At 40.3% G+C, this 12763-nt stretch overlaps 2 pseudogenes; both read left to right on the top strand.

Annotated features, from left to right (window-relative positions):
- Nucleotides 1-3572: 3572 nt before the first annotated feature.
- On the top strand, nt 3573-5019 carry LOC128061301 (F-box only protein 3-like; annotated as a pseudogene).
- Nucleotides 5020-11942: 6923 nt separating this feature from the next.
- LOC128061697 (60S ribosomal protein L17-like) lies at nt 11943-12509 on the top strand (annotated as a pseudogene).
- Nucleotides 12510-12763: the final 254 nt, after the last annotated feature.

The following is a 12763-nucleotide window of genomic DNA, read 5'->3' as shown; positions in this document are numbered from 1 at the left end:
AAGATTTGTTTTCTCCTGTTTTCCTTCACAACAATCTATTACTATGTCAGATTTCAAAACAAAAGCTAGTTTCCACAGGAAGGGAAAACAGGTCAAGGGAAACGAGGTTTAGATTTGAAATTTTACATAGCTTTCCCAGAAACAGTGACGGTTATTGGCACTTTACCACTTTTAATCCTGAGCATGAAATTCAAACTTCTATGGAAACAAAACTATGTAACTATGAACAAAACAAACAACACATTGGTCCCTTCCTGGTGTGAACTTTGGGTACATTTGGCAGCTCTTTCAAATTGTGAGTAATGCATCTCTCCTTCTCTAGCCACTTTAAAAAGGTCAGATTCTAAACTGTCAGGAAGGGTTCTACTGCTACTGCTGCTGCTAAGTCGCTTCAGTCATGTCTGACTCTGTGCAACCCCATAGACGGTGGCCCACCAGGCTCCCCCGTCCCTGGGATTCTCCAGGCAAGAACACTGGAGTGGGTTGCCATTTCCTTCTCCAATGTGTGAAAGTGAAGTCGCTCACTCGTGTCCGACTAGTAGCGACCCCATGGACTGCAGCCTACCAGGCTCCTCTGTCCATGGGATTTTCCAGGCAAGAGTACTGGAGCGGGGTGCCATTGCCTTCTCCGCAGGAAGGGTTCAAGTGGCAACTAAACTAAAATAAGGCATAAAGAAAGGCCTCCTTTCATGTTTCTCAAAGCATGTTCTACTGACAATGTCTTGGGTAGCGATTACGTTTATGATGAAGTCTATACTTTTGTTTGGGTTATGATTCATTTATGATTTTTAACAGGAACCAGAAATTGCCTCATTACCGTCTTGTTCAAGAAATATGTCTTGCAATGAATTTTGATATGGTAAACTTTTTTCCCGTTAGGCTAGGATGGGTGTTAAAAATTAAAAATGAGATTATTTCAACAATCTATTGAAGTCAGTGGTTCTAGGACTATAAATCTGTGGCCATGTGTGTGTTCAGGCACTAAGTCATGTCCATCTCTTTGCGACTCCACAGACTGCAGCATGCCAGGCTTCCCTGTCCTTCACTATCTCCCAGAGTTTGCTCAAATTCATGTCCATCAGATCTGTGGCTAGTAAGTATTAATTCCTTTTTATCAGAAATTCTGAGACTACATAAGAAAGAAGTACTGGAGCAGTCAGATTCCTGAGCCTAACTGACCATCACTGAACTAGGCACAGAGCAAGGTACCACAGAAACTATGTTCCCACTTTGGGTCCAGATTACACAGGCTATAGATTACACAGGCTACAGATACAGATTACACAGGCTACAGATACAGATTACACAGCCTTGTCCAGAGTACCACATTGATTTGCTACTTGTACTTGGCATTTACGGTATATTCTTAAGCCATGAGTTCAGTTAATTCAGTTCAGTTGAGTCACTCAGTCGTGTCCGACTCTGCGACCCCATGAATCGCAGCACGCCAGGCCTCCCTGTCCATCACCAACTCCCGGAGTTCACTCAGACTCACGTCCATCGAGTCGGTGATGCCATCCAGCCATCTCATCATCTGTCGTCCCCTTCTCCTCCTGCCCCCAATCCCTCCCAGCATCAGAGTCTTTTCCAATGAGTCAACTCTTCTCATGAGGTGGCCAAAGTACTGGAGCTTCAGCTTTAGCATCATTCCTTCCAAAGAAATCCCAGGGCTGATCTCCTTCAGAATGGATTGGTTGGATCGATCTCCTTGCAGTCCAAGGGACTCTCAAGAGTCTTCTCCAACACCACAGTTCAAAAGCATCAATTCTTCAGCGCTCAGCTTTCTTCACAGTCCAACTCTCACATCCATACATGACCACAGGAAAAACCATAGCCTTGACTAGACGGACCCTAGTCGGCAAAGTAATGTCTCTGCTTTTGAATATACTATCTAGGTTGGTCATAACTTTTCTTCCACGGAGTAAGCATCTTTTAATTTCATGGCTGCAATCACCATCTGCAGTGATTTTGGAGCCCCGAAAAATAAAGTCTGACACTGTTTCCCCATCTATATCCCATGAAGTGATGGGACCGGATGCCATGATCTTCGTTTTCTGAATGTTGAGCTTTAGGCCAACTTTTTCACTCTCCTCTTTCACTTTCATCAAGAGGCTTTTTAGTTCCTCTTCACTTTCTGCCATAAGGGTGGTGTTATCTGCATATCTGAGGTTATTGATATTTCTCCTGGCAATCTTGATTCCAGCTTGTGCTTCTTCCAGTCCGGCGTTTCTCATGATGTACTCTGCATACAAGTTAAATAAGCAGGGTGACAATATACAGCCTTGACGTACTCCTTTTCCTATTTGGAACCAGTCTGTTGTTCCATGTCCAGTTATAACTGTTGCTTCCTGACCTGCATACAGATTTCTCAAGAGGCAGGTCAGGTGGTCTGGGATTCCCATCTCTTTCAGAATTTTCCACAGTTTATTGTGATCCACACAGTCAAAGGCTTTGGCATAGTCAATCAAGCAGAAATAGATGTTTTTCTGGAACTCTCTTGCTTTTTCCATGATCCAGCGGATGTTGGCAATTTGATCTCTGGTTCCTCTGCCTTTTCTAAAACCAGCTTGAACATCAGGAAGTTCACGGTTGACGTTTTGCTGAAGCCTGGCTTGGAGAATTTTGAGCATTACTTTACTAGCATGTGAGATGAGTGCAATTATGCAGTAGTTTGCGCATTCTTTGGCATTGCCTTTCTTTGGAATTAATTAGTGGACTGTTAATACAATAAAGGCAGTCATGATCCTGAGTGGCCTAAATGTTTTAAGATGTCAGTGCCACCTTATACCAGCTATGTGACTTCAGACAAATTGATTAATCCCTGAGCTTCAATTTCTTCTTCTGAAAATCAGAGTGCTGATAAGTAACCTCAGCAAAACTGTAGTCTGGACTTAATTATGTAAATACATGTATGTATCTGGTTCCCAATAAATGTTAGTTCCTTTCCCTTACATAAATTTAAATCAGGAATCAGTGGCAGATTCTATCATATCACAACTGCTTACTGATTCACATGGGTACTCAACAAGAGTATTCATTTATGTGCTGCCTCTTTAGAAACAAAAAGATTTCTAGGACTTTGGAGCTAATGATAAGAACCTCCATCTTATATCCATTTCATGGATAGAATGCACAGCTTACAAATGCTGTTGAGGCAGTGTGGGCAGTGGGAATGGGCCAGGGCTGGGCAGAGGCTAGGCAAGATGGCAGGTGTGGAGACCGAGTTGGTGTCCCTGATCCCGGTATTGCTGCCCACCCATCGGTTCTTCATTTTATCCTTCTTGGACTGCTACTGCTGCTGCTGCTAAGTCGCTTCAGTCGTGTCTGACTCTGTGCAACCCCACGACGGTAGCCTACCAGGCTCCCCTGTCCCTGGGATTCTCCAGGCAAGAACACTGGAGTGGGTTGCCACTTCCTTCTTTAATGCTTGAAAGTGAAAAGTGAAAGTGAAGTCTCTCAGTAGTGTCTGACCCTCAGCAACCCCATGGACTGCAGCCTTCCAGGCTCCTCCATCCATGGGATTTTCCAGGCAAGAGTACTGGAGTGGGGTACCATTGCCTTCTCCATCCTTCTTGGACTACAAGGACCTAATCAATTGTTCCAACGTCAGTCAAAGTCTTAGTTAGCTATCAAGTCATGATCTGCTGTGGAAAAGACACTGCAAAAAATAGTGGCTGATATCTGAGGAGGACAAAACACAGAAGAGTCAGTGTTGGCAATTCCTCTTCACTGATATTTGTTTTAATGTAGGAAGGTATAATGACCGTAATGATGCTATTTAAAAGGCCTGGGATGGTCTCAAGAAATATTTGAACCCACATGTCCTCAGATGGTTTATTCTCTAAAAGAAGGTGGGTAATCAAAAAGGAAGATATATTCTCTGGTTCAATCCCTGGGTCGGGAAGATCCCCTGGAGGGCATGGCAACCCACTCCAGTATTCTTGCCTGGAGAATCTCTATGGACAGAGGAACCTGGCAGGCCATAGTCCATGGGTCGCAAAGAGTCAAACACGATTAAGCAACTTAGCAAGCAAGCAATAGATGCTGTGGAAGCTCAGATGAGCTGCAAGCTTCCTGATTATCATCCACAATGGGCAAAAGTCAGTCGTTCCTGGTTTGTTGGGAAGCATGGTGCTATCTAATCACTATTATTCTGAGGATTTTGATACAACTTCTGGAGGCTTCTAGCAGACAAAGGGACTGAAATATTGTCTCCCTTTAACTTTTTGCATATATACTGGTTTCAGTCAGTACATATAGCAACGGAAACTGCAGAGGGCCAAAACAAAAATGAAATCTTCTGCTAATATCCAGACCAAATGGCTCAGAATCCAGCTGCTATTGACATGTTTAAGTGCAACTTTTACTGACTGGTTTACTTCTTATGTCAACAATGTTGTACTGCGAAGAGGGCTTCCCTATCATCAGAGACCAAATTTTCAGCTATGTTCATGACCTAGTGTGTGTAGCAATGACTGGGGATATTACAGTTTCAGTTTCCACATTGTCTCTGCCAGAATTTAGTTCTATACATCCACCCCACTATTTCTTCATATACCAAATCAGAATTGAAATGTCAAAAGACGCACTTCCTGAGAAGGCTTGTCAGTTAGATCATTGCTACTGGAGGATAACAAATGCTGAAGGTGATGTGGAAGAAGTTCAAGGACCTGGAGTAGTTGGTGAATTTCCAATCATCAGTCCAGGCCAGGTATATGAATTCACAAGCTGTACCACATTTCTCTACAACATCAGGCTATATGAAGGGATATTATACCTTCCATTTTCTTTACTTGAAGAACAAGATCTTTAATGTTGTCATTCCCGATTACATATGGCATGTCTGACATTCTGGGTATGTATAACTCAATTGGAAATGGGTTCTGATGAATATAAAGAGATGGAAGAGGAAGAAGAGGGGGAGAAGGAAGATGATGATAAGAATCAGCAGATAAGGATGAATCTTATGAAGATGACCAGGAGAAGAGACAGAGAAAAGTCTTTGATGTTATCATTTGAAGACATCATTGTTCTCACTTTTTTTTTTAAGCAAATTGACTTCACTGGTGGCTCAGATGGTAAAAAGTCTGCCTGCAATGCAGGTGACCTGGGTTTGATCCCTGGATTGGGAAGACCTTCTAGAGAAGGGAAGGGCTACCCACTTCAGTATTCTTGCCTGGAGAATTCCATGGACAGAGGAGCCTGGTGGGCTACAGTCCATGGGGTCGCAAAGAGTCAGACATGACTGAGCAATTAACGCTAACACTTCCACTGCTGATGGAAGACCTGGGGTGAATTCTCAATAATGTAAATAAATTGTTCTCAGCTTATAGCAATAAAAACTAGCATGAAATGTTGTGCCAGGCCTTGGGTTCTAAGCAACACTACTTTAGGAATTGGATTTGTGTTTTTGAGGTAGAGGAGGAAATGGGAATTTTTTTTTCCTCTTCTTGAAGTCAATGGGAGAATAGTTCTCTACCAAGAAACAGACATTCCTTTGTTTAAAAATTTTATACTTATAAAAACATATAAGTGGGAGGAAATTGTTTTGAATAAGGATTTAAAATGAAGCAGAAATACCTGGTTGTTTGTTCTTTCTTAGACAATTTGTCCTTGAATTTAGAGTTTTCATCACAACAACCTTGCTTTAAAGTCTGTCAGTACTTGACCTTGAATCTGGTCTTCAGCTCTACCAACCTTGAATTTAAGTCTTCAACACTATGACCTTATCATATTGTTCACAGATGCATCATTCTTGAGGGGCAGTTTGTAAAAGTATCTATTGCGTTGTTTACTAACAAAAGATTCTTCTCAATGTCTCATGTAGTTTAAATTTGTAAATACTGCTACTGTTTTGTGTCCCCTTCAGTGATTTCTGGATATTTTGTACTCATGGGGAACTAACTGACTAAATAGCTTGAACACTGGTTGGTTGTCCTTTCTTGACTATCTAACTTTGTGATAAGTGACATGAATTTTATGTTAAGATTCAGTATGTTTTCCTGAAACATGGATTTCTTTATAATTAGATAATTGACAGTCTGGAATGCAATCCTCCAAGTGTCAAAAGTTCACATTCTGAAAACAAATTTTAGTTCCAATCCTGTATTCTGGGTAATTGACTATTTCCTATAAACTAGTATTAACAAGCAAAAAATATATATATATTGTTCAGCTAAAATAATAAAAAATATTAAGGCCATTATAATAGGAAGGAATGCTTGTGGACTCAGCTAGATTTTTTAAACTCGATTTAGTCAGTTTGTAGCAGCACTGAGCTTACTAAAGTGAACTTCAGAGAAAAGGGAAGGAAGTGGTTATTTCAGCTGCAAAAAACAATATGATGAGAATGCAGAAGAAAATAAGATGAGACCAGAGCAGACACAAAGTCTATCAGAACGTTCCTCTGGCTTCACTGATATGTATGCTGTAGATGCTGCACTAGTTCAGTTCAGTTCAGTTCAGTCACTCAGTCGTGTCTGACTCTTTGTGACCCCATGAATTGCAGCACGCCAGGCCTCGCTGTCCATCACCAACTCCCGGAGTTCACTCAAACTCATGTCCATCGAGTCGGTGATGCCATCCAGCCATCTCATCCTCTGTCGTCCCCTTCTCCTCCTGCCCCCAATCCCTCCCAGCATCAGAGTCTTTTCCAATGAGTCAACTCTTCGCATCAGGTGGCCAAAGTACTGGAGTTTCAGCTTTAGCATCAGTCCTTCCAATGAACACCTAGGACTGATCTCCTTTAGACTGGTTGGATCTCCTTGCAGTCCAAGGGACTCTCAAGAGTCTTCTCCAACACCACAGTTCAAAAGCATCAATTCTTTGGTGCTCAGCTTTCTTCACACTCCAACTCTCACATCCATACATGACCACTGGAAAAACCATAGCCTTGACTAGACGAAAAATGCTATTTCCAATTCAGGCTCCTGCCCTGAGCATGACTGCTCTCACTGGCATGAATGTGGAAGGATGGGAATAGAAACCAATCCAGTGAAGTCCTGAATTCAATAATACACACACAAAAAAATCAATTCTAGGAGGTTTAACTACTTAAGTATACAACATTACTGGAAGACAACACCAAAAACAATTTTTCCAAGTTGTAGCTAGATTTGGCTACATACAATTTAAAATTTGTTAATATAAATGACAGACTAGGAGTCACTGACATTAAAATATAAAGCATTTACAAATAAATAAGAAAAAAATGATTACAGTAATAGAAAAGCAGACAAGGGAAATATGTAGAAAATTCCCCAAAGAGAAAATTACAAGGGCCCATATTTATTTTTTAAAAGTTAAACCACACTATTAGTCAAATAAAATGCAAATTATAGGAACTAGAAAACATTGTACCTACCAAAGTTGCTAAAAAAAATTTAATATTAATGCCTAGAACAATGACAGTAAGATATAAACAACAATAATATTTGGGGGGAGGGAGTTTGACAATTTATTAAGAACCTAAAAATGATTCATCTTTTGACTCAACAAATCTACTTTTTGTAATCCATTCTAATAAAATAATCATGATTGTACAGAAAATTTTATCCATAAAAATGTTCAAATGGCAATATTTATAATATCAAAAAGGGCTTCCCTATTGGCTCAGAAGGAAAAGAATCCTCCTGCAATGCAGGAGATCTGGGTTTGATCCCTGGGTTGGGAAGATACCCTGGAGGAGGGAATGGCAAACCATTCCAGTATTCTTTCCTGGAGAATCCCTATGGACAGAGGAGCCTGGTGGGCTACAGTCCATGAGATCACAAAGAGTCGGACACAACTGAGTGACTAAGCACAGCACAGCACATAAAATTAAAAAACTAAATACAAGTGTCCTAAAATAGAGATTGCTAATTAAATTATGTTACATTTATAAAGCAAACGTGTATGCAACCATCAAAAATGATGTTGTGGAAGAATATTTAATAACATAGGAATATGTTAATAATTGACTGCTAAGTAAAAAAAAAATTTTTTTAAGCTATGAAGCAGCATGGATAGCATTCTTCCATAAAAGAAGGAGCAACCCAGAAGACTAGGTAGGAAAAACAGTTTGCTCCTTGGGTATCTGCATGGAATCATTTGTAAAAGTTGTTGCAATACTGTGTTGAGAGGAATTCAAAAGGTACATAGGGCTCGGGGAGAAGAGCTTTGACTCAATCAACAATATCTGGTGGCTACATCCATTCAACAGTGTACTGCTACAATATCTTGAAGTTAAGGATTTTTATTCACTCATTCATTTATTTAATAACTATATGTATTATAATTATATATGTATATATAATTATATGTATATATGTATAATATAATTATATGTATGTATATATAAATATGTATATATAATTATATGTATTATACTTTTCCTAGTATTCAGGGTGGTGGTGATAGTTTAGTCGCTCAGTTGTGTCTGACTCTTTGCGACCCTGTAGACTGTAGCCTGCTGGGCTCCTCTACCTATGGGATTCTCCAGGCAAGAATACTGGAGTGGGTTGCCATTTCCTTCTCCAGGGGATCTTCCCAACCCAGGAATCAAACCCGGGTCTCCTGCATTGCAGGCAGATTCTTTACCAACTGAGCTATGAGGGAAGCCCTGTGTATTCAGGGGGAAAGTGCTAAATCGCTCAACAATGTTGAACTGTACATTTGAGATCACACAGTAACTGTGAAAACCTGAAGGTGAAAGAATAGATTTCTTTATTCACTCATTTTTATTTAACAATTACTTATACAGAGTTTCCTATGTGCAAGCACCATGCTAAAGGCTTCAGAAATATTTAATCATCTTTTTCTCACAATAATCATATGATACAATATACTATTATTATTCCCACTTTACAAAGAATAGGTGAGGTGACTTGCCCACGGTCAGAGAGCTACTGAGTGGCAAAACTGGGATTCAATCCCAGGAAGTCTGTCTCCTGGTTGGGTCACCACACTATTATGTACAACACCTTGCACAATATATGGACCATTGTTGCTGTCACTGTTTAGTCACTACGTCATGTCCAGCTCTTTGCAACCCCATGGACTGTAGCCCACCAGGCTCCTCTGCCCATGGAATTTTTCTAGCAAGAATATTGGATTGGGTTGCCATTTCCTTCTCCAATATGATGCTGAAGAAGACTCCTGAGAGTCCCTTGGACAGCAAGGAAATCAAACCAGTCAATCCTAAAGGAAATCAACCCTGACTACACATTGAAAGAACTGATGCTGAAGCTAAACTCTAATACTTTGGCCACCTGATGTGAAGAGTCAACTCACTGGAAAAGACCCTGATACTGGGAAAAATTGAGGGCAAGAGGAGAAGGGGGTGACAGAGGATGAGATAGTTGGAGGGCACCACTGACTCAACGGACATGAGTTTGAGCAAACTCTGGGAGACAGTGAAGGACGGGGAAGCCTGGCATGCTGCAGTTCATGGGGTTGCAAAGAGTCAGACACGATTTAGCAGCTGAACAAGAGCAAGGATAAGTTTTAAACCTTAAATTGAGGACCAGAAAATATAAGATGTTAAATAAATATACAAGGTAAGAGAGACAGATTCATGCCAGAAAAAAATTAGTTGAGGATTTATTCCAAGTCCAAGAATAAAAATGTAGCAGCTAAGAAAACTAATAATTTTTCAGACTTCATTAATAGAAAAGAAGTAAAGGAGAGGAATGAAAGGGAAAAAAATCTAAAAGTGATTGATTGTCTACTGGGTGCTAGGTAGTTTATATATAGAGAGAGTTTGTTGTTTAATCACTAAGTTGTATCCTACTTTTTTTGCGACCCCACGGACTGTAGCCTGCCACACTCCTGTCTATGGGATTCCCAAGCAAGAATACTGGAGTGGGTTGTCATTTCCATATAAATCTCAATTAAATCTCTTTGGAGGAAGGGATTTGTGGGAGACTGGTTGCATCACTGGCTTCAGTGGCTCCCCTCCATCCACATGCATTGCTATGTGACTTTGTACCTCTTTCTTCCTTTCCCTTCCCCCTGCTGCCCCATCAAGCGGTAGAATCTTCACTTTCTGAATTTCAGCTGGATTTTCTTTGGCCAAAGAATGCAACCAAAGCAACATCACGCCAGTGCTGACTCCATGTCTCACAAGACCCTGTGTGCTTCCACGCTGCCTGTCTTGGAACCCTGCTAGTCACCCTATGAGTAAGTGTGGACTCACTTGCTAGAAGATAAGAGACCATTTATGTCATCACAGCTGAAGTCATCCTAGATCAGTCAACCCACTGAGTTCAGATATAAGAGAGGTCAGCCAAGTTTAGCCGACCCTACCATAGTCTCTTGAGAAATAACATGTGGTTATTGCTTTAGTCACTAAGTTTTGAGCTGTTTGTTGACATGGCAATAGTCATATGACAATGCATTTTGTTTTGTTTTGTTTTATAAAAGCAAAAATGGAGGCTGAAAGAAGTATTTTACCCAAAAGCACCAAATTTTTAAGCCTATCTGGGAAGTCAAATCCAAACTATTTCATTTCAAAGCTCAGCCTCCTAACACTACCATCAAATGTATAACATTCAGATATTAGAATAACCACCTCACTGACTCTGCAGTAAACTTGCTACACAAGAAGTACCATATTTAATTCTACACACTTGAAATGAATCCAGAAGAAACTAAAAATAATTTTATAAACTCTACAAGAAAAACAAGGGAAAGGAGGGTTTGCTTAGGTTGGGAAAGATAAAACTGAAGAAGGACATAAAGAGAAGGATAAATTGTTTTCCATTGTTACTGTCTCATTTACTGTGATTCCTTCAGGAAACAAGCTCCCCATACACAGAAAGATACATATAGTCCCTTGAGCCTATCATTGAATTCAGGTGAACTCTCAGTCTTGTGGTATTTATCACACAAGGGTCTTCTTGACCTTCACAGGCTCACTTTGAGCTTTTAGATGGCCCTTCCCAAAACCATATCTGTTTATAACCACACTGTTCTCACCTTGATTGTTTTCTTAAATCCTTTTCCAGGTAACATGTCTACCAGCTTGACTTGGCCTCTGAAACTTGACTCTTCCCTCTACAATGATGTAATAAGGAAGTTCCTTCATACCACAAACCTAAGTCCTGTCTTGTGCCTCCACTATCACCATCCTCAGAAACATAGAGGGTTATTTTTGTTTTCTGTAATCCAGCCAGAGATGAGGGAGGAAACAGAAGATGGAAAAGGTACCTACTTCTTAACCACTTTAGCCAACAAGCTATATGTGCCAGATTCCATTAGTGAGAGATAGTCACATGTCCCCACTGAAGTGTAAGACGAATTGGGAAATGCAGCCCTTGGCCACTTCCAAGAAGCCACTGCCCAGTAATTACTCCTCACTCTGAAAAGGGAATGCAAATATTTGGTGAAGAGTCAATCGCCACTACTGCCCCTGGATAATAAAACAAATGGGCTTTAAGTTCTATTATAACTCCAGTTTTCATGACTCTCACCTTTCATAAAGGTTCAGCATAAGAAATATCACTTGCATTTAACTGCAAATTCTTCAAATTTCTAGTCTGAACACATTGATCACAAGCTCTTATATTAGAGCTTCAGGACTTACTAACTAAATAGCAAGAAGAATGTACTCCTCTAAACTTTGTATGCCCAGAACATATAGTAACTTCCCAAGGAATATTTGTTGAATAAATGAATATATGTTATCCAGGGTTACCCACACAAAATGAACCTGAATTCTCCCTTGAATTTAATGTCAGAGATGCTTGTTTATTAAAATAAATTTCTACACTTGTCTGCTCCTACCACATTAAGCTAGTGATGGTTCTGTGAGCATGTAATATTATGGTCCTTCATACATGTTCAGATACAGCTTCCTTTGCCTAGATTAATCCATCCCCATATTCACCTGGTAAATAGCCTTTCCCTTCCTCAAGAGTTGGTTCAAGCTTTTCTAGTAAGCAGCCTGAGGTGACCTCTAAAAAATGGTACGGTATTCACGTGACCCAGAAAATCCCATAAAATCATGCAAATCAAGAGGTTCAGATCTTCGTGTTCACTTTAACAATACTTGTGAAACTGCCCAGGCCATTAAGAATATGCAATCTGAAAAGCCACCAAGTATCTAAAGGCCGTCACCTTAAAGAAGCAACATGTGCCGTTCCGTCGTTACAATGGTGGATTTGGTAGCTCTGCACGGGCCAAACAGTGGGGCTGGACACAGGGTCAGTGGCCCAGCAAGAGAGCTGAATTTTTACTGCACATGCTAAAAAATGCAGAGTAATGATGAACTTAAGGGCTTAGATGTAGATACTCTAATCAATGAGCATATCCAGGTGAACAAAACCCCTAAGATGCAGGGCAGGACTTACAGAGCTCATCGTCAGATCAACACATACATGAGCTCTCCCTGCCACATGGAGATGATCCTTCCTGAAAAAGAACAGATTGTTCCTAAACCAGAAGAGGAGGCTTCACAGAAGATATCTTCACAGAAGAAAAAGATACCCCAGAAGAAACTGAAGAAACAAAAACTTATGGCCCAGAAATAAATGCTGCCAAAAATAAATGCAAATAAAAGTAAACAAACAAACAAAGTGTCGGCTCAAGAATATCTCTCCTCCATGTACTTCTTCCCCTGTGCTTCCATTGTACCCATTACAATTCTTATTCGAATCTATGGAAATTATTTATTTATTTCTATCTCCCCATTAGATTATAAACCATTTAAAGGTAGAAATCATGGCTTTTCAGCTTTACATTATCAACATCTTGATCTTGACCACTGTCTGACCTTATCAGAGAT

The sequence above is a fragment of the Budorcas taxicolor genome, chromosome 16, assembly GCF_023091745.1.
Source record: "Budorcas taxicolor isolate Tak-1 chromosome 16, Takin1.1, whole genome shotgun sequence".
Lineage (NCBI taxonomy): Eukaryota > Metazoa > Chordata > Mammalia > Artiodactyla > Bovidae > Budorcas > Budorcas taxicolor.
The sequence above is the reverse complement of the archived record's forward strand: the minus strand, read 5'-3'. Positions and strand labels throughout refer to the sequence as shown.